This window comes from Pantherophis guttatus, chromosome 6, assembly GCF_059756535.1.
Source record: "Pantherophis guttatus breed Tessera chromosome 6, ASM5975653v1, whole genome shotgun sequence".
Taxonomy (NCBI): domain Eukaryota; kingdom Metazoa; phylum Chordata; class Lepidosauria; order Squamata; family Colubridae; genus Pantherophis; species Pantherophis guttatus.
The window spans coordinates 15,798,984-15,819,653 of NC_142068.1; the positions used below are offsets into that span (position 1 = coordinate 15,798,984).

The window sequence follows — 20,670 nt, forward strand, 5'->3', positions numbered from 1 at the left end:
CTCCTGAATTGTTTACTGGTCCCTGATCAACAAATAGATAACAATGCTGTACACAACACACACATAAGGTATAGAACTTTTTTAAGCATTGGCTAGTCATCTCAAAACTTGTTTTCTTCCTTTGAAATTCCCATGATTTTTCAGCCAATCAGCAAAAACATTCTCATTTCTAATTAAATTCCTAGTTAATTAAAATAGTGTCACTTCCAGGAGAAATCCACTGTGTTCAATCACAATGAAAGTACTACTTACATTTTTTTCCCAAGGCTCCAGACAAGCTACCCATGGAGATCATTAAAATTTTCAGTAAAGTTTTCAGCCACCGCATAGACACCGAGAACTCATGATTTCATGAACCACAAATTTGGAAGCAATGGTAAGTGGCAGAGGGGCGGGGTGGGTGGGGGGAAGGCCTCCGAAATGAAGCAGTTTACAAATAGAACCAAAATTCTTTGGAGGCTTCCATCAAAAATATTAATTAAAAAAATGGCACAAACATCTGAGATCATTCTCTCTTTCTTCAGAGAGGAAATTTTCATTGTGCTGTTGTGGCTCCGTTATCTGAGCCTGTGTCATCGGCAGGAGAGGACTCAGAGAGTGAAGGAGAGGAGTTGGCAAGGCCTCCCTCTCCAGGACCCTCCTCTCTGGCAATGCCTTCGGTGTCCGCCGAAGGGCAAGAGATAGGGCCGGGGCCAAGCACGTCCACGTAGCCACAGGTGGACAGTGATGAGGGTAATGAGTCTTGGCTGGATCCCGGGCAGCGTCACAGAGATAAGCACACGCAACAGAAGAAAAGGCGTGCCAGAGATTAGGCTGAGTCACTGGACCACACCCCACAGGGTATAAAAGGGGGTGAGGTGGCCATTCAGACTCTGTGACGGACAAAACTAACTACTATCGAGTCACATTGCATCTTTGGAAACAACATTATCGGCCTTGGATTTATTTTACGAACTGGACAATTCTTGACTGTGGGTATTTTGTTTATTGAGTAAAAGTTCTTGGCAAGCAGCTACTGGGTTGCTGCCAAGCGTCTTATCGGAAGAGTTGGTTGTCTGCCAGTTTATTTAACCCTTGGCTGTCTGTGTGTGTGTGAGAGATGGGGACAGAACATGTGCTGCTGAAAAGTGGGAGTGAAATGACACAGGAAAAACCTGCAGATGAAACAAACCTGTTTCAATTTTGTGCTTTCTGACATCAAGCTAGGACTACAGCTAAGGTGGAAACTGTTGTGGGGCATTACATGGGTAGCATGTAATATGCTACCCATGTAACATTACATGGAGAGAAGTATGCTGTTGGGTACTCTAAGGTTCTGTTTTAGGCCCAGTACTCATCTTCATCAATGATTTGGATGAGGGGATAGATGGGAACTCATCAAATTTGCAGACAACACCAAGCTAGCAGGAAAAGCCAACACTCTGGAAGACAGGCTTAAGATACAGAAGGTTCTTGACAGATTTGAACATTGGGTGCTATCTAAAGAAATGAAATTCAATTGTGAAAAAAGCAAGGTTCTACATTTAGGCAAGAAAAACAAAATGCACAGGTACAGTATATGTGGTACTTCGCTCAATAATAGTAACTGTGAGAGGGATCTTAGAGTCCTAGTGGACAACCATTTAAATATGAGCCAGCAGTGTGCTGTAGCTGCCCCCCAAAAAGGCAACACAGTTCTAGGCTGCATAAACAGAGGGATAGAATCAAGATCACGTGAAGTGTTAATACCATTTATAATTCCTTGGTAAGGCCACACTTGGAATACTGCGTTCAGTTTTGGTTGCCACGATGTAAAAAAGATGTTGAGACTCTAGAAAGAGTGCAGAGAAGAACAACAAAGATGATTAGGGGACTGGAGGATAAAACATATAAAGAACGGTTGCTGGAACTGGGTATGTCTAGTTTAATGAAAAGAAGGACTAGGGGAGACATGATAGCAGTGTTCCAATATCTCAGGGATTGCCACAAAGAAGAGGGAGTCCAGCTATTCTCCAAAGCATCTGAAGGCAAGAGAAAAAGCAATGGGTGGAAATTATCAAGGAGAGAAGCAACTTAGAACTAAGGAGAAATTTCCTGACAAAACAATTAATCAGTGGAACAACAGAAGTTGTGAATTCTCCAACACTGGAAGTTTTGAAGAAGAGATTGGAGAACCATTTGTCTGAAGTGGTCTACGGTTTCCTGCCTAAGCAGAGGGTTGGACTAGAACAGTGGTCACCAACTAGTAGTCCACAGATCACTGGTGGTGTGCAGACCACCGGTGGTTCGTGAGAAAATTGTGGTGGTCCGTAGAGAAATCTTTGCATTTCTCTCGAGGAGCCCAGTCCAAGTTCCCACGCCATTCATGCTTCAGCACTTTGAGTCCCACCCGGAGGCCTCACAGAAGCAGACAGGTTGGCCCGAAAAGTGGTTGAGTCTCCCCCCCAGTGGTCCGCAGGATTTAAAATTATGAATTTGGCGGTGCCTGGAGTCCAAAAGGTTGGAGACTCCTGGACTAGAACACCTCCAAGGTCCCTTCCAACTCTGTTATTCTATTCTATTCTATTCTATTCTATTCTATTCTATTCTATTCTATTCTATTCTATTCTATTCTATTCTATTCTATTCTATCCTATCTTACCCCTACCCCTACCCCTACCCCTACCCCTATTCTATTTTATTCTATTCTATCAGGCTATAGAGTGACCACAATAGCCTACAGTCAGTCCTTGACTTACAACAGTTCATTCAGTGACCATTCAAAATTACAACGGCTCTGAAAAAAGTGACGTATGGCTGTTGTTCACACTTACAACCATTTGCAACATCTTTACGGTCAGGTGATCAAAATTCAGCCGCTTGGCAGCTGACTCATATTTATGATGGTTGCAGAGTCCCAGAGTCATGTGATTCCCTTTTGAAACCTCCTGACAAGCAAAGTCAATGGGGAAGCTAGATTCGCTTAACAACCGTGTGACTAGCTTAACAACTGCAGCGGTTCACTTAACAACTGTGGCAAGAAAATTCATAAAATGGGGCAAAACTCAGTAAGTTTCTGTCTTGTTTAGCAACAGAAATGTTGGGGGTCAATTGTGGTCATAAGTCAAGGACTTCCTATACTCAGTCCCATTCTATTTTACTGCTACCATGACATATTGCACGCTAGTTAATGTGTAATGCTAAAGTCCTAAACACCCAATAAAGTGGAGTCCCATCAAGCCTAACTCCTAGGAGTTAGTAGTGTTAAGTACCACGATTTGAAGCAATTTAAGCTCTATATTGAAGCATAGACTATAAAGAAGCATTTCAAAGTGCAATGTTTCCTTTAAGGCAGTGGTAGGGAATGTAACACTTACCACTGATCACTTTTTTTCACATTTTCTCTATAAACAAGCTTTGAAATCCCTGAAATAGAAAAACACCAACTGCATATCATTCTGGGAAAAGGTGTGAGTATATGTAAAAGGAAATTATAATTACAAAAGAACACTTTGTAAAACAAAACTTTGTTTTTCTTTTTTCTCTCTTAAAAGCAAATGAGCATTTATTATTTTTGGTGCTTTGTGTTCAAATTTTCATTTCCCAACATTTGCATTCAAACTTTTTGTAGATTTAGATTTTTCACACATGCAATCAACAACTGTAACTGAAGTGTAATATTTCAATGTTTTAGCAATCCAATGCTCTGAAATCTCATATATATTATCCAATTCCAAAGATGCTAAAGCAAAAAAAAAAGAAAAAAATCCTGTTCAATAGAGTTTGGGATGGAATCCTGATCTATAAAACTAAATTTCAGAATTAGCCCAATGACTTTATTAGAAACAGTCTCTCTTGATCTTTTACCACACAGAAAGTCTCAGAGCCTAAGAGCTACAAGCATTGGTTGTCCAGTCATGCTATAGCCAATAGAGTGGATAATATGGCTAGACTGGAGCTAGGAAAACTGTAGCTTCTGTCATAAAAACTAAATGAGACAATCATTCTAACCCACCTTTCACTCTATTAGATATAGCAGAGCGAGTCTTGTGAGGAGAAAAAGAAAACTGCCTTGAGCTTCCTGAATTAAAATATAAATAAAATAAAAATATAAATGTGGGAAATAGAGAAAAATAGTGGCCTAGTGGTGAAGATGCTTGCCTCCCACTTGGAAAGTTCAATCATAGGTAGCTGCAGATATTTCTCTCTTAGGGCACAAAGAAAAAAAATATGTTGTGAACTCCACGTAGGCATCAGGAAGGGCATCCAGCCAGTAAATACTCAGCTTCATCCAATCACCTTGGCTCTATCGTGAATTAAGGGACTGCAGGGTCGTAAAAAGAAAATAAATAAATGAAATAAATGTAGGAAATAAGTAATTGATGTTCCTCCCCAGATGTATCAGAGACTTTTGGATTCTCGCTCAGAATCACATTGCCGCTTTTTTTATTTTGGTTGGGTTCCAAACAAGTTAAATCCTATTCCTGGTTTCACAGAAAATCTGTTGTGTCCAAAACCACACTGTGACTAGATCAGTGATGGCTAACCTTTTTGCCGTCATGTGCCAAAAATAGGGGGAGCAGGGGGGTCACGTGCGTGTGTGCCCACACCCATAATTCAATACGCATTCCCCCCGTGCATGCATGCACCCCCCTGCTTTTGGCATGTGATGGGACGGTGGGCCTGGTAGGCCTGTTTTTTGCCCTCCACAGGCTCCAGAGGTTTTCTTGGAGCCTCGGGAGGGCGAAAATGGCCTTCCCCACCCCCCCTGGAGGTCCTCCAGAGACCGGAAACAGCCCATTTCCTGACTTCCGGTGGGCCCAGAAGGCCTGAAAATCAGCTGGCTGGAGCATGCATGTGTGCTGGAGCTGAGCTAGGGCAATGCTCGCGTGCCCACAGATATGGCTCCACGTGCCACCTGTGGCATGTGTGCCATAGGTTCGCCATCACAGGGCTAGATAGTAGTGTTGTTGTGACTCCGACCCCCGAGCCCGTCTTATCGGAGGGAGAAGACTCCAAAAGTGAAGGAGAGGAGTTGGCAAGGCCTCCCTCTCCAGGACCCTCCTCTCTGGCAATGCCTCTGGTGTCTTCTGAAGGCCAAGAGATAGGCCAGGAGCCAGGCACTTCCGAACAGCCGCAGTTAGACAGCGATGGAGATAAGTCTTGGCTAGATCCCCGACAGCGTCGGAAAGACAAGCGTGCGCAGCAGAGAAGGAGGCGTGCCAGAGATTAAACTGAGTCACTGGACCACACCCCACAGGGGATAAAAGGGGGTGTGGTAGCCATTCAGGCTTTGTGATGGACAAAACTGAAAGCTAGCAAGTCATTCTGCATTTCTGGAACTTTGTTATATGCTCTGCTTGGATTGATTTTTGGACTGGACTTGACTTTTCTTTTGCTTTTGTGGACTTACTTTGATGTTTCGGTCAGAGGAGATAAACCTCCCTTTGTAAGTAACAAAGCACCCACTGGGTTGCTGCCAATTCTGTTATCAAAGGAAATTCTTGTCTGCTGGTTTATTTTAACTCTTGGTCGACTGCTGGTGTGCGTGTGTGAGACGGGGACAGAACAAGTGTGTAGTACATGTCCTGGTTCATACAAATACAAAAGCAGTTGTTATATTTGTGCAACATGTATACAAGTCTAACTATGGGGTACAGAACAGAGGTGGGTTTCACATAATTTTACCACGGTTCACCGTGCACTGAAAATGTGAGGGTGCGGCCTTCCATGCATGCACTTTGCTTGCACGCACAGCGTGCAGACATGTGCTCAGCTTAGAAAACGTGTCTAAATAGGACGTCATAGTGCCAGGCCACCACTACCAGTTCGAACCAAACTGGTCTGAACCGGCTGAATACCACCACTGGTGTAGAATGTTAGGGAGCTACGTAAAGACAGCCATCCCCATATATTTGTTTGAATGCATTTGGATACATGGAAATGCAAGTGCAACTTTCCATTAAGTCTCTGCTCAATCCAAGGAGATGAACAAGACAGCAAAAGTCTTGGGACAAGCTTAATTAAGACCACCCAGGGGCCTATTCTCATTTTTAAATAAAATAAATAAAAAGGCAACTTGTTGTCTTATCATGGCTCTATGGCTAATGGAGAACAGTAGATGAAGTGTTGTTCTGTCCCCGTCTCAAACACGCACACAAACAGTCAGCCAGGAGTTACAATAAACTTGCAGACAACAATTTCCTTCGATAACAGAATTGGCAGCAACCCAGTAGCTGCTTGCCAAAAACTTTACTCACAGAGGGAGGTGTTCCTCCTCCGTCAGATAAACCAAAATAAATTCACAAAGCCAAAGAATTGTCAAGTCCAGTCCATAATAAATCCAAGGAAGGCAGATAACGAAGTTCCAGAGACACAGTATGACTTGCTAGCTGTTCAGTTTTGTCCGTCACAAAGTCTGAATGGACACCACACCCCCTTTTATCCCCTGTGGGGTGTGGTCCAGTGACTCAGCTTAATCTCTGGCATCCCTCCTTCTCTGCTGCGTGCGCTTATCTTTCCAATGCTGGCGAGGATCCAGCCAAGACTTATCTCCGTCACTGTCTAACTGCGGCTGCTCAGAGATGCCTGGCTCCTGGCCTATCTCTTCTCCTTCGGGAGACACCTTCGCCAGAGAGGAGGGTCCTGGAGAGGGAGGCCTTGCCAACTCCTCTCCTTCACTTTCTGAGTCTTCTCCCTCTGATAAGACGGGCTCGGGGGTCGGAGTCACAACAAGTGCTTTGAAAAATCACAAATATGCAGCACAAGATAACATGTTGCATTGTTCCACCTGGAATTTTGTTCTGAGGCTATTGTTTCCGAACTCTTTAATTTATTCTGCTGCCATTTTTTTTAACATCATCACTCTTAAATGTTTCCAGAAATATTTCACAGGAAGAGTCCTCCACTCCTTTGCTCACAACAAAATACCTTATGCCACCAGACTTGAAAATTTTGGGCTTAGAAAATTTAGAACTACGCTGCCTTCGGTATGACCTAAGCATAGCTCATAAAATCATCTGCTACAATGTCCTACCTGTCAATGACTATTTCAGCTTCAACCACAACAGTACACGAGCGCACAATAGATACAAACTTAAAGTGAACTGCTCCAAACTCGATTGCAGAAAATACGACTTCAGCAGCAGAGTGATCAATGCCTGGAATGCACTACCTGACTCTGTGGTTCCTTCCCCAAACCCCCAAAACTTTAACCTTAGACTGTCTACTGTTGACCTCACCCCATTCCTAAGAGGTCTGTAAGAGGCGTGCATAAGAATACCAGTGTGCCTACCGTCCCTGTCCTAATGTTCCCTTTAATTGTATTCATTTTATGTATTCAATTCATGCTTATATATATTAAATACATATTCGACAAATAATTTTTTAAAAAAATAACAGAAATGGTTCTCTGGATATATCCAGCTTTGGCTGTGCATTACCAGCTGCCATGGTGGCATACCTGACTGAATCTTTAGAAGTTGCAGAAAAAGAGAAGACATTTGTAATTCTAGAATTGCAATTCTAAATTTTAGAATTCTAAATAGAAATAACATTGGATTTATATACCTTTCCAAGTTTTACACCACTCTCTGGGTGGTTTACAGACTCAGCATATTGCTCCTAACAATCTGGGTCGTCATTTATCTACTTCGGAAAGATGTAGGGCTGAGTCAACCTTGAGCCAGTCAGGATCGAACTCTTGGCAGTGGGCAGAGTCATCTTGCACTACTGCATTTTAACCACTGTGCCATCACAGCTCCTGGTTTACTTCTGAATTACATTTTTTAATTCAGATGTCAGGAAAAGCCATAGTTAAGCAAACGCAGAAGTGATTTTGAAAGTCATCATCGCCAGAGGAAAAAGTTAACTTTTCTGTGAAATCCAGATCAACCAACTGCTTAATAGACATTTCTACCTTCAGATAAAGGAAGCTGAATTAGTAACCTCTAAAATATTTCAGTAGCTTCACAAAATTTGTTCTGTTTAAGTTGGAGTGATTCCTTATTTTAATTAATTCATTTTGGGGGGGGCTATTATTTTTCCCCACTCACACTTTTTTCTATTTAATATTTTATTTAATAGTATCTTAGGACCATTAGAAATGGGGGTAAAGATATATTAGAAATGTTCCTTCTTTAAAAAGAAAGCCAGCAAATGTAATATGCATCACTAAAATTGCTAAGGTTAAATATTCATAATCTGCAATCTAATGGCCCAATTTAAGTCAAATTTACATGCTTAAAATTGTCATGTAGGGCTATAGAGCATGGGACACAGTGAATTGCTTACTTTAGGTTTTTCAGTTGTAGAAAGTTCTACATATTTCAAAAGAACAAGTGAACTTCAACATTCAAAAAGCAGAAAAGAGAATATTTAGACACAATTCCTAATGGATTAAAAGGGGCGCAGTAAAAATAATAACATAAACGCCTACTCAATTCTCTTTTGCTTTAACTCTGATTATGTTTGTTGCACAGCCACCCAGATGTTTAGACTAGTTTTGACAGTTTTAGCCACCTACCAACTTTTTCCCAAAGTCTTGGGATAGGCAGATGTTGTAATTTGATGGTATTAAAGGTTTCATTGCAGAATGTAAGCTGTTCCAAGTGAAGCTGCCTTTTGCAATTGACTGATGGTGATTTTGTTAATGCTCAAGTGGTGCTCCAGTTGTTTTGGGATTATTTTTTTTTAATATTATTATTTCAATGCATATGCTGGCTGAGTCCCAGAAACTCTCTATATTACGGATAGCAAGTTCAGTCTCAAAAAATCCAAAACAGGCTTTGGAGTATTCAGAAATACAAATATAGCATCTATCTCGAGTATCTTAAAGCAGCTTCACCTTTTCCCAAAACTGTACAGCTAATGGATAAACTCTACTGAATTTAACAATCACCTTGAGTTTATCCTGATTAGGGAAACTCACCTGATGATAGAATACAGAACTACTTTCTACTAACTTGGTAGAAAGGTACTGTATATCTTTAGAAATATACAGGTATAATATACTATATACTGTATAATATACTATATATTGTATGTTATATAATATACAGTATATTATATATTGTACAGGTATAATGTTCTATATACTTGTATAAAGGTATTTGTCTATCAGAGAACATTTTGTATACTGTACTGCAATGGTACAGCATACCACTTACCCAGGGGTGGGTTCTAATTTTTTTTACTACCGGTTCTGTGGGTGTGGCTTATTTTGTGGGTGTGGCTTGGAGGTCATGTGACTAGGTGGGCATGGCTAGCTGGTCAGAGTCATTTCTGGAAGGTCCTCGCACTTACGAACCGACTCATTTGTTTGCTTTTAACACTGATCAGCTGTAGGACGGCCCTTTGAAGCCCCACGGCAAGAGTTTAAACAGTTTTTTTCCCTCTAGTCATCAGCTGGGACTCAGGAGGCAGCAATAGATTGGGGGTGGGACCAAATAAAAGGTAAGAATAACGTGAGTGGGTGGGGGTGGGATGGCGGAGGGGTGGGGAGAACCGGTTCGGTGATGTCATATCATCACCGCTACCGGCTCGGCCGAACCGGACCGAACCGGGAGGAACCCACTATTGCACTTACCCCATCAACTGTGACCATGTTTGGAAAACTGAAGCATATTTCAGATACTTTTATTTTGTTCATTAAACACAATTCTCTCCAGTGTCAATCCTAAAGATTCTCAGCAGCTAGCAAAAGACTATAAAAAGCCACTTAGGATATCCATGTGCAAATTTCACAATAGGTACAATAAAGACAATACCAACGAAGTACAAAAATGAAAAGAAGAGAACCAGAATAAAGATGGCATTATAAAATCAGTGGATATTTATGCACTAATAGCATCTGGGCCGAATGAATCAAACTCCCCTGATGTGTCTGTCATTAAAGATGCTTAATCTTAGATATTCATTTCATTTGAATGAATCAAAGGAACTTTTCAGTCGTGGTATGTCTTGCAAATTTACTCTCTTAATGCTCTGTAGTATAGTCCTCCAGCATAGCAAATCTCAAGGACACTGATAATTGACAAGCATTTCTAGCCATCTCATTTGAAATCCTATAAAGATACTACTGCATTACTCAGGGCCAAAAGTGCATTGCTGGACAGAGTGCATTTTATCTTATTATATATTTTTTTGCATTGTATTTTATTCTTCTTCAAATGCTGAATACCACATTGAGCTACATTGCCTGATAAATAACATCTAAAATAAACAAATCATGGGTCCCAACCACAGGGTCAGGCTTCACTTGTCAGAGATTGAAGGACACAACTCTGATAATGTATGTTTACTGCAGATATAGGGAGGCCTTTAATTATGAGGAAAGGTAGCTACCACAAACTAGGATTCAAGCCATTTGTATGTCTAAAGGTTCAAATAATTTCTCCTCTCCTGGCCTCCTAATGGACCGAGAGCCACTTGTTCTGCAAAGTGTCATCTGCACTTTCTCACTTCAGGGGCTAGGTTTCATCTCGCACCCTTTTTCCTAACCTTGGCTTGTTTTAATCCCTATATCTGTGCGTGCCTAAAGAATCTGATTAAAAGTAGTGTCTACCAGAGGACATTCTGTTCCTGCCACTGCAAAGCAGGTTTTCATCTGGTTGTATACACAATGGTTATAAGTGGCATGTAATGACAGCAGTTCACAAAGCAGGAGTAGAATTATTTTCCACAGGCATTCTGTATCTACAAAGACTAAAAGAGATATTCCTATTTTTAAGCCCCCCTCCCTACCTCAGCTTCATCTGAAATACATCACATTTTTAAAGTTATAATAATAAAATCACATATTCACCAGAATGTCTGGTGAGAGAAACGTTACCCTGAAGTTGGGCTCCAGCTCGAATCCGAAAGTTCAGAAGACTAAACCTCTGGTCCCAGGGCCCAACCCAGATTGGATCCTACAAATCTCATACTCATCAGGTTGCTACATTCCAACCTGCTATTCCAGGTTGCTGAGTACAAGATTGAAAGGGGTCCCACATAGTTTGAAACATGAGCATAAATGTTCTTTGCTCCTACATTTTATGGCTGCATTGTTTTCCTATCATGTTGTATGGTTACCAGTCAACCTTTCTGGCTCATAGTTCAAGGTAGATGGATGACCTCCCTATAATGAAAGCTATTAGTAGAAGACAACTGGGAGTGATCAACCATCCCAGTTTAGGCAAGGTGACAAACTTCACCAAAATTATGTGCGCTTGTATGTACAGGTTTTATATTTCAGCACAGAACAAGGAAGGAATGGAATCAGCCAAAGACCATAAGCCATAGTTCTTCTCCATGTTCACCTTATTTTATGGAAGAGAAAGATTAAGGTCTGAAGAATTTTCTACTCATACTTACTTTACTTGAAAGAGCAGGACTCTCCTTCACAGAGGGGTTTTTACATTCATGTCAGGGACTAAAAGAGCAACCAGAATTTTATAGGCAGAAGAAATGTGTCTGCCCATAAGAACCTAATAAAGAGCTCTGGTGGCTCAGCAGACTAATTAACATCCACTTACATCTGCTGCCTGCAATTACTGCAAATTCAAATCTCAACAGGCTCAAGGTTGACTCAGCCTTCCATCCTTTCTAAGGTAGGTAAAATGAGGACCCAGATTATGAGGGCAATAAGTTGACTTTGTATAAATATACAAAAGTATGAAGGCTATTGCTTAACGCATTGTAAGCCGCCCTGAGTCTCCGGAGAAGGACGGCATATAAATCAATTTTTTTTAAAAAAAAGTGTTTTTCAAACTTGGCAACATTTGGCTGGGAAATTCTGGGAGTTGAAGTCCACATATGTTAGTTTCCAGGTTTGAAAAATACTGGCATAGTATATATTGGCTTAATGCTATTTGGTGTCCAGAAATTAATAGGGTGTATATTCAAATGTGTGGGATGCAGTGGCTCAGTGGCTAAGACGCTTGTCGATCAGAAGGTCAGCAGTTCAGCAGTTCAAATCCCTAGCACCGCATAATGGAGTGAGCTCCCGTTACTTGTCTCAGCTTCTGCCAACCTAACAGTTCGAAAGCATGTAAAAAATGCAAGTAGAAAAATAGGGACCACCTTTGGTGGGAAGGTAACAGCGCTCTGTGCGCCTTTGGTGTTTAGTCATGCCGGCCACATGACCACGGAGACGTCTTCGGACAGCGCTGGCTCAGTGGCTTAGAAACGGAGATGAGCACCGCTCCTAGAGCCAGAAACGACTAGCACACATGTGCGGGGGAACCTTTATCTTTTTATATTCAAATGTAGTGCAAGATCAGATGTAGAGCAGGGGTGTCAAACTCACAGCATCACGTTGTAGTCACATGACGTATAGTGACTTTTTTCCCCTTCGCTAAACCAGCACATGATGCATCCGGCCCATGGGCCACAAGTTTAACACCCCTGATATACAGAGATCTGGCCCATAGAATCGCCATTGAAACACTACTAAATGGATAACATCATCCACCATATTCAGGTAGATATGGAAACAGGAAACAGGAACAATAAATTAGCCAAAATCATTCTATTTGCAAGGATCTGTAAATATATACAAATAAATAAAACAAAGTCTCTGGTTTTCTGTCATTCAAAAGATTCTAAACCTTGACTGTTCTCCTTACATCTCCAGAAATGTGGAGTATTTGATCATAATTAATCAAAATATATAAAGTCGCCTTAAAATAATTCTGGGAAGAGTCATTATTTTTTAAAAACAAAATAAAGATTTTTTTTCTTTTGGAAAATGTCAAAAGAATACCAGACAATCAAACTTTTATTTACTGTATTAATTTTTGGAAACTACACAGGTATTTGTTAAATAAACATTTTGGCAAAGAATGAATGAAAACAGTAAAAACTGATACAAAACCAGCAATGCAAGCTAAGAACAGACATTTTTCCATGCAGGAAAAGCATTTCTGGCCAAGAACTGGAAATACAGATCTATCATTGATCACCTACTAGCTTTACTATTCTCACTTTTAGCAAAATGATACGACTTTACTCATCCCCAAAAATGTAGCCGAAGTACTTTTCCACAAACACTGGTTGGCTCACTTGCAATGTGCTCAGAAATAAATTTAAAAAATAAATGCAATAGTGTAGTGAAAGAGAAGATAGGATGCCATAACTCTTCCCCCTTATCATCCTTCTCAAACAATTGCACTTCTCGGGAACAGGACGATGTAGTCAACACAAAGACCACTGTAAAGATAACATACAGCCACATAAACTTTCCCTTGCACTGTGCTTAGTAAGCAAGCACATCTCTTTGAAGAAGACAAGCAAAAGTTATAAAATATGCTAAACTCAACATGAAAACTGCTAACGCGCATGAGTTTTTCATCAAGAGGAAATCCCATTCCTCACTAATTATATTATACAAATACCTAGTTAAAGCTTTGTCAAAACAAACCTTTCTAACCATTAACTATTCAGCAGGCGTTGTACATTTGTCTTTATAATATATGCCTTGCATAGCTTCTTGTACAATACAGAAGAGAAACTGCATCACAGTTGCTAAAATTTGGCTTTCTTTCCATAAAATCTTATTAGATTATGCTAGATTGTAAAATATGGGCCTTGCTTTTTCACTCAGAATAGTAGAATATGTCTCCCTGAACCAAAGCCATTAAAAGGGATAATTTATATATTTACTACCTTTGTATAGCCCCATCTCATTATTGCAAATATAGGTAGTCCTCAATTGTGGTATGACCACAATTGAGTCCAAAATTTCTATTGTTAAATGAATTTTGCCCCATTTTATGACCTTTGATGATCCAGTTGTTAAGTGAATCACAGGAGTTATGAAGTTAATAACATGTGAAGTTAAGTGGGTCTGGCTTCCTCATTGACTTTGCTAGTTAGAAGGTCCCAAAAGGAGATCACATGACCCTGGGCCAATGAAAATGTCTGAGTTTTGATCCCATGACTGTGGGGATGCTGCAATGGTTGTGTGAAAAATGATCATAAGTCACTTTTTCCAGTGCTGTTGTAACTTCAAACAGTCAATAAATGAATATAAATTGAGGACTACCTTTATTGAAGGGATTTTTGCAATTAAGAAAAAGAAAAATCAAAACCCAAAATTTAGAATAAACAGTATAAAATAACAGTTGCCAGTCCGCAACTCAGGGGTTGGGGACTCCTGGTATAATATATAAAGCCACCAGGATACCAAGGATGGCTAAACCATCTGACTCTCTCCACCAGAGTGCTATCTGTCAGGTTGATGATGGCTAATTTTGTCCTAAAACAAAGCCTAAATCCAAAATCCAAAACATTGAGATCATCAGGGACTCTGCAAAAACATCTGCCCGAAAATTACTCTGCCCACATATTTTGTCCTCTAAAAGGTATATTTATGATAGGATAAAAGTTAATGGAAATGTCTGGATTCAGCTTCTTGATGAACTTCTCTCTGAATTCCCTCAGGCTGACCTTCTGCGGTTCAACACTGAATGTTTTATTAGACAAACAGGCATGGGGCATGGTGGGCCGCTGTGCTAGCCCTTCTTTTCACAACTATAAATAATTCCTTGGGTATCCCTAACGATTGGCTTTTACCCATTACCAGAAAATTATATGCCACGTTTAATTACAAGCACTTGAATCAGATGTCCTTTGAGAACTTCTTAGTTACTTTAGGTCTGGTTGCTTTGCCATGGACCAATGCATTAAAAAGCACCATCTCACTGAGAAATATTACGATTTGCCTAAAGGTGCCACTTATATTGCCTTTATAGACTTAAGGGCAGTATTTGATTCAACACCATGTGAAAGACGGGAGGAAATTAACTACCACTTCAATCAACTGATGTCTCTTTAAACTACTTTTAAACATCTTGATATTACCATTCAAACCAAGTTGGTAAGTGCCTAAGCAACTTAACTGAATTTATCACAACTTGCAACTTGTATCAAATTAGGCTGCATCTTTGCAATCCTACTGTTGTTTAACCTTTATATTAATGACAATGTTGATGCCAAGTCAACATTCTATTCTCCATCCTTTATCCATTTCCTTATTTCTATTTGTCCTTCCCTTGATGATGTGGCCATTTTGTCTGGAGACCTGTTATAGGTCTCCAAAGATGTCTTAAAGCTTTATTTCTGGGTTACACTAGAGAATTCTTTGAAATTAACTACTCCAAAACAAAGGTAGTCTTTAGAAAGGGTTTTAAGTGCCCAATTGGGTCATTGAGCAAGTTAAATCATTTAAGGAGTCGGCTGTTTAATCTCAGTCTCCTACCAGTTGGACAATTTAAGTAAGAGAGTTGCTTAGAAAACCCCCCAAAAGGATCTCTTTGCAATTGTTAAATTTGCAAGCCAGTTTGTAAATATCCCTCATAGCAATTAAATTATTTAAAGACAATGTTTGGGATATGATGTAATATAGTGCTTAGCTGCATACCATTCTGTAAGGAGAACCCAAGTTTAGATGTCATTCCATTCTATATTTCTTGAATAAAAATAGTCAAACACTGACCTATTCTTTGTTAGCTCAAATAAGCCATTATAGTCAGAAGTTTAGGAGATCATGATAACAAAGGCCTGGAAAACCCATATCATGAAGAGTTGAAGAAGACCCAAATTCAAGTCCATTCAGAGTTATGTAAACTTGTAAATCCAAATAATAGTTCAGAATTGAAGAGAAACACTTTTTTTTAAGTAGGTTAAGTTTTCAATAATGGCAGTAGCACTTATACTTATATACCGCTTTATAGCCCATCTCTACGTAGTTTACATAGTCGGCATATTGCCCCCAACAATCGGAATCCTCATTTTACTGACTTTGGAAGGATGGAAGGCTGAATCAACCTTGAGCCAGTGATGTTCGAACTGCCAAATTGCTGGCAATCGGCAGTCAGCAGAATTAGTCTGCAATACCCCATTCTAACCACTGCGCCACCATGGCAACAATGAAAGTTTGCCTCTGAGGTTTTTTCTAATCTTTGTCACACATTATGGAGGGAGGCAGAGATACTGTAGCAAAGGAATGCAAAAGCCGTTAAAAGATAAAAGAGACAGGAAGCAAAATCTCAGCCCTGGGACAGTGGTAAACATAAGCAAGAGACTCCAAATAATACCACTGGTTCTCTGTGGTAAAAGAGTGGGGAAGAGGAAAACTGTCACTCTTCCAAATTTCTGTTATTTTAATCTACTACAGGGGTGTCAAACACAAGGCTTGGGGGTTAGATCTGACCTGGGGGGTGCTTAGATCTGGTCCTAGCAGGGCCGCCCTGGAAACAGCGAAGGACTGGCCCACAGTGCCTCTGCCAGCAGAAACATTTTCACTGGCAGAGGGTTGCAGGAAGCCATCACAGATGAAAACAGAGCTCATGAGGACTGTGTGCGGCCCTCCCAGGTTCCATATTTGCTGGCAGATGCTTGTAGAAGGCCATTCCAGTCAGAAATGGAGCTCGGGAGCCCGTTTTTGCTGGTAGTACTTTCGGGCCATCAGAGGTTGTGTTGAAGCCTTTGGGCCCCAACACAAGTGACGTCGAGCTGGCCACACCCACATTGCCCATCCACCCCTGCCCACCCCCCCACCCAGCCCCCTGAGTCAAACAGACTCCTGATGCAGCCCTCAATGAAATCGAGTTTGACATCCCTACTCTACTACAATAAAGCAGAATTCCAATAGTCGTTAGAGTGTCTGATTTTTGCCGGCTGACAAATTTAAAGGCTGACAAATTTAAATGGTAAAGATGCTTTCAAGTTGAATTTGATTCCTGATGACTACATGGATGTAACTATCCATTTTACTTCACAACAGAGGTGGTTTCCCTTTCAACTCAATGTTGTCATTGAGCTAATTTATCCTTCTGAACTTTCAGGACAATTAAAAAAACAGGTCCTGAAATCCATTCTTTTCAGAAAGTTGTAACAACTCATCATGTGTATAAAAAAATACCCCAAATGAATATAGTATGGCACTGCAAGCGCAAACTACCAACAACGGTGCAAGTTAGGAAAAAAATGTCTTCAAAAATACAAACATTAATAAAGAGGTATGAAAAATCATTTGATTTGAATTCTGCATTGATTTTTAGAATGTCACAAATAAAATAGGACTGATTTTTCCAATTTGTTGAATGAAAGCAATAGCATTAAGATTATCTTCATCTAGGAAACTACTACGAATCTGGATACTGAATATATTTTCCTAACACAAGGACAGCCATTGCTTTTTTCTTTTTTTAGCATACCTTCTTTTAATGTTACTTTGAAAGGGAGCTACAGTTGGCCCTTGTAAAACACATCTGAAAAGTTATTCTCTTTGCTCTTTTGACCAACTCCTGCATACTATTTCTGTGCAATCAGCCTTCTCCAATCACTGCCTTGTGATCTTAAGAGCTCAGAACGCAAAAATGTCAGCATCACTTAGCAATCTGGAATGACCCAGGCATATTTCATTTATCTCAATGACCTTCTACTTCTGTTTTACTATGACTGCTAAAAATCCACTCCAGAGAAAAGTGAAGAATTCATACAAGACACCTAACAGCTTATCTGACTTCACCTTTCAACTTGATTTCTGTTCTGGTTGTCAAACTTTAAATGTCAAGAAGTGGTTTAGTGAGTCTTATTCAGTCTTCCCAATTCTGTTCATACTTTCCACCAAGTGAAAGGTTCTCCTAGGAGTGTGCTAAAGGTATGTACAAATGGATATAGCTCAAAACAGAAATGCGTTTCCAAAATACTTGTTTGCTAAAATTCTGAGAGCCCTTAACTCAATTCAGTGTCTGAATTCTTAGCAAATCTGGTTCCTAGATTTGAGCCAATCAAGGTGAGAAATAACCTTGCTGGGCAAGGAAATGCATATAGTGCCTTTGTTTTACCTGACAAAGCATGGCATGTTCAAGACCTGTGTGGTCACCTGAAGTCCTGCTATCTGACCATAAACACAGCTACATTTCATAATTGCTGATGGAGTCAGTCTTGTGTGCTAGATTGCTTATTGCCTCTTGAGGCTGACTTCCAGTACATCCAGAGCAGCGGTGAAATCCAATTTTTTTTTACTACCGGTTCTGTGGGTGTGGCTTGGAGGGCATGGCAGGGGAAGGATACTGCAAAATCTCCATTCCCTCCCCACTCCTGGGGGAGGGATACTGCAAAATCTCCATTCCCACCCCACTCTGGGGCCAGCCAGATGTGGAATTTGCCGGTTCTCTGAACAACTCAAATTTTCTGCTACTGGTTCTCCAGAACCTGTCAGAACCTGCTGGATTTCACCCCTGATCCAGAGCAAACTCCTTGATGTCAATCTTCTGAGTCTGAGCTGGTCATGGCAATCATAGTGTAAACTCTGCCCTTTTGAATTTATGATTTTGCCCACAGCATATTGTTGTACATAGTACATAAGGGGAAGACGTTGTATTGCAATGTATTGCAATGTCGTGAGTGTTGGGGAAAACCCAGCCAGGCAGGGAAGAGGTCTCAAGCAGGGAATTAGCCTTGAATCACTGCATAGTTGCAAGAGATCCAGGAATGTGTGTCCCTGCCCCCCCCCAAGCTCCATGAAGCCTTATCTAGCTTTTCCCAAAGGAAGACAAGTATCTGGGTACACCCATGTATTATAAGCAGAATATAATAAAGCAGTTAGCTTGAATGTTACATGTGTAGATTTGTTAGCTTGCATTTTACAGGTTGCTATGAGTCAAAAACAACTTGATAGTACATAACCAAAGCAATCTTAGTTTTTCTGTGAAATCGATTCTTGGTCTGGTCTACCCAGTGGGGCTGACATTACATGACCTATCTACATCTGTTGCTTTGGACTTTTGCTATTTGGAACTTGTTTGCAGGCCAGCTCATGTGTGATTGGGACTTTACTGAAGCATGCATTGGTTGCACAAACACTCTGCCTGCCCTTGCCTGTACCTGTTTTAAGCCTTATCTGTGTGCATGTTTGTGTAGTTGGCTTGAAATAGATGTCATGACTTGCATTTTGTCACTTTGGCATTATCCTAGTTGGGAAAAAGATACCTACACTCTAACTCTAGAAATTGAGGCCAAATCCAAGTGTTTTTCATTGCAATGGAAAATGTTTCTGTACATATAATTTGAGGAACCTACAATTTCACATGTACCTTCTTCCATCAATTTAGAATCCTCCAAACTGCAACAAAATAGAATATGTAACAGCTATCTACAGAAGATAAAAGATTTTGGCTGTAACACTCAAGTTGTATAAATAACAGGAATGCTGTCTGACATATTGGGGGAAGCAATGAATAGCAATAGCACGAAGAGTTTGACATTTGTAAGCAAAAAATCATTACTTTGTCAAATAAATAATTAAATAAATGAATGCATAAATGAATGCATAAGTGAATGAATAAATAAATAAAGTTAAGCTTACTTTTTCATTCTTTTCATTTAGGCATAGCATGAAGCAACAGGACAAACCTAACATATATGAAAACCGAAGAGTTCTTGAAAGCAATGAATGGAAATGTAGCCAAGACATAGTGGATTCACACAAACATGCTTGCTTCTAGATGGTATTTCAGTATTATACACAAGATGATTGACATCTAGAGCGGAGTACAAAAGCCCATGGAGAACATTGGGCAGATTCAGACAGTACATTAAATCCAGGTTAAGAAAACACAGTGCACTGCTCACAAAATATATCCTGTTCGTTCAAATAAAATATACAGGTAGTCCTCAATTTATGATCATTCAATGTTATAGCAGCCCTGCACCCCACCCCACCCCCAAAAAAGCTATTACAATCCAATTTTGAAATTCTGACGGCATGACGAGTAACTGGACTTAAGTGTGCTTGGCAACTGACCTCCATTTATGGACATTTGCAGTGTGCCACAGTCACTGTTTACCAGGGTTTACTTCTGGCAAAACTTGACCCATAGCGAACAATGGGTTTGCTTTTAACAACTGCACCACTGGCCTAACCACCATGGTGTTCACTCTATAACCACCACATTCACTTAATAACCACTGCAGAAGAAAAATCATAAAATCAGGTTGGTCATGTGATTACCTTTGCTTTATCTTTGCAACATACAACCAGAAATGTCAGGCTCAGTTAGGATTGTCTGTTGAGGAATACCATGACTGGACAAGGCTGCTTGTTTGATGAAATATTCTCAGACAACGGCTTGCTCCACAACATGCTGAGAACACAATCCTATTTTAGTCTAGCCTAGCCTGTTGCATAAACCAGGGTGGATAAATTTTTTTTTATTTAAATTATTTAAATCGGATTTTTTTATTTTTATTGAATTTATTTTAATAAAAAACTTTTGGGGTAAAAATCTATCGTAAGATAGTTTTCTATTTAAGATACATAAATAATTTAGTTTATTCAGCATGAAATGGAGCTGTGTTATGTAGCATGAGGCTGTATATTCTGCAACACTGGTACTATTGGTGAGTCAACAGTGGGTCAAAGGAGTAGCAGAGATGACAGTTGCTCTTTAAAAATTATGATTTAAATCGAGTTGATTTAAATCAAGCCTTTTTACTAGTGATTTAAATCATGATTTAAATTGTGATTTAAATCAACTCGATTTAAATCAAATCCACCCTGGCATAAACTCAGTCTGTCAGCATTCCGAGTAATGCACCCACTGAAATCAGAACTCTGAGGCAGGTAAGATTCCTCAAAGAACACGTTTATTGGATACATCATATCGGCACAGCCAGTGAAAACCAGCTCTGAAAGTTTCCACGGTTTCACCTAATTAAAAG

At 40.1% G+C, this 20,670-nt stretch overlaps 1 protein-coding gene across 1 annotated transcript in view; it reads right to left on the reverse strand.

The window, feature by feature from the left end:
- The window catches only part of NAALADL2 (N-acetylated alpha-linked acidic dipeptidase like 2), a 934,597-nt gene that overhangs the window by 903,377 nt on the left and 10,550 nt on the right, over positions 1-20,670 (reverse strand). Inside the window, exon 2 of the mRNA XM_087872505.1 lies at positions 3,336-3,384. The gene's annotated coding sequence lies outside the window, so the exon portion shown is untranslated. The remainder of the gene's footprint in view (positions 1-3,335; positions 3,385-20,670) is intronic.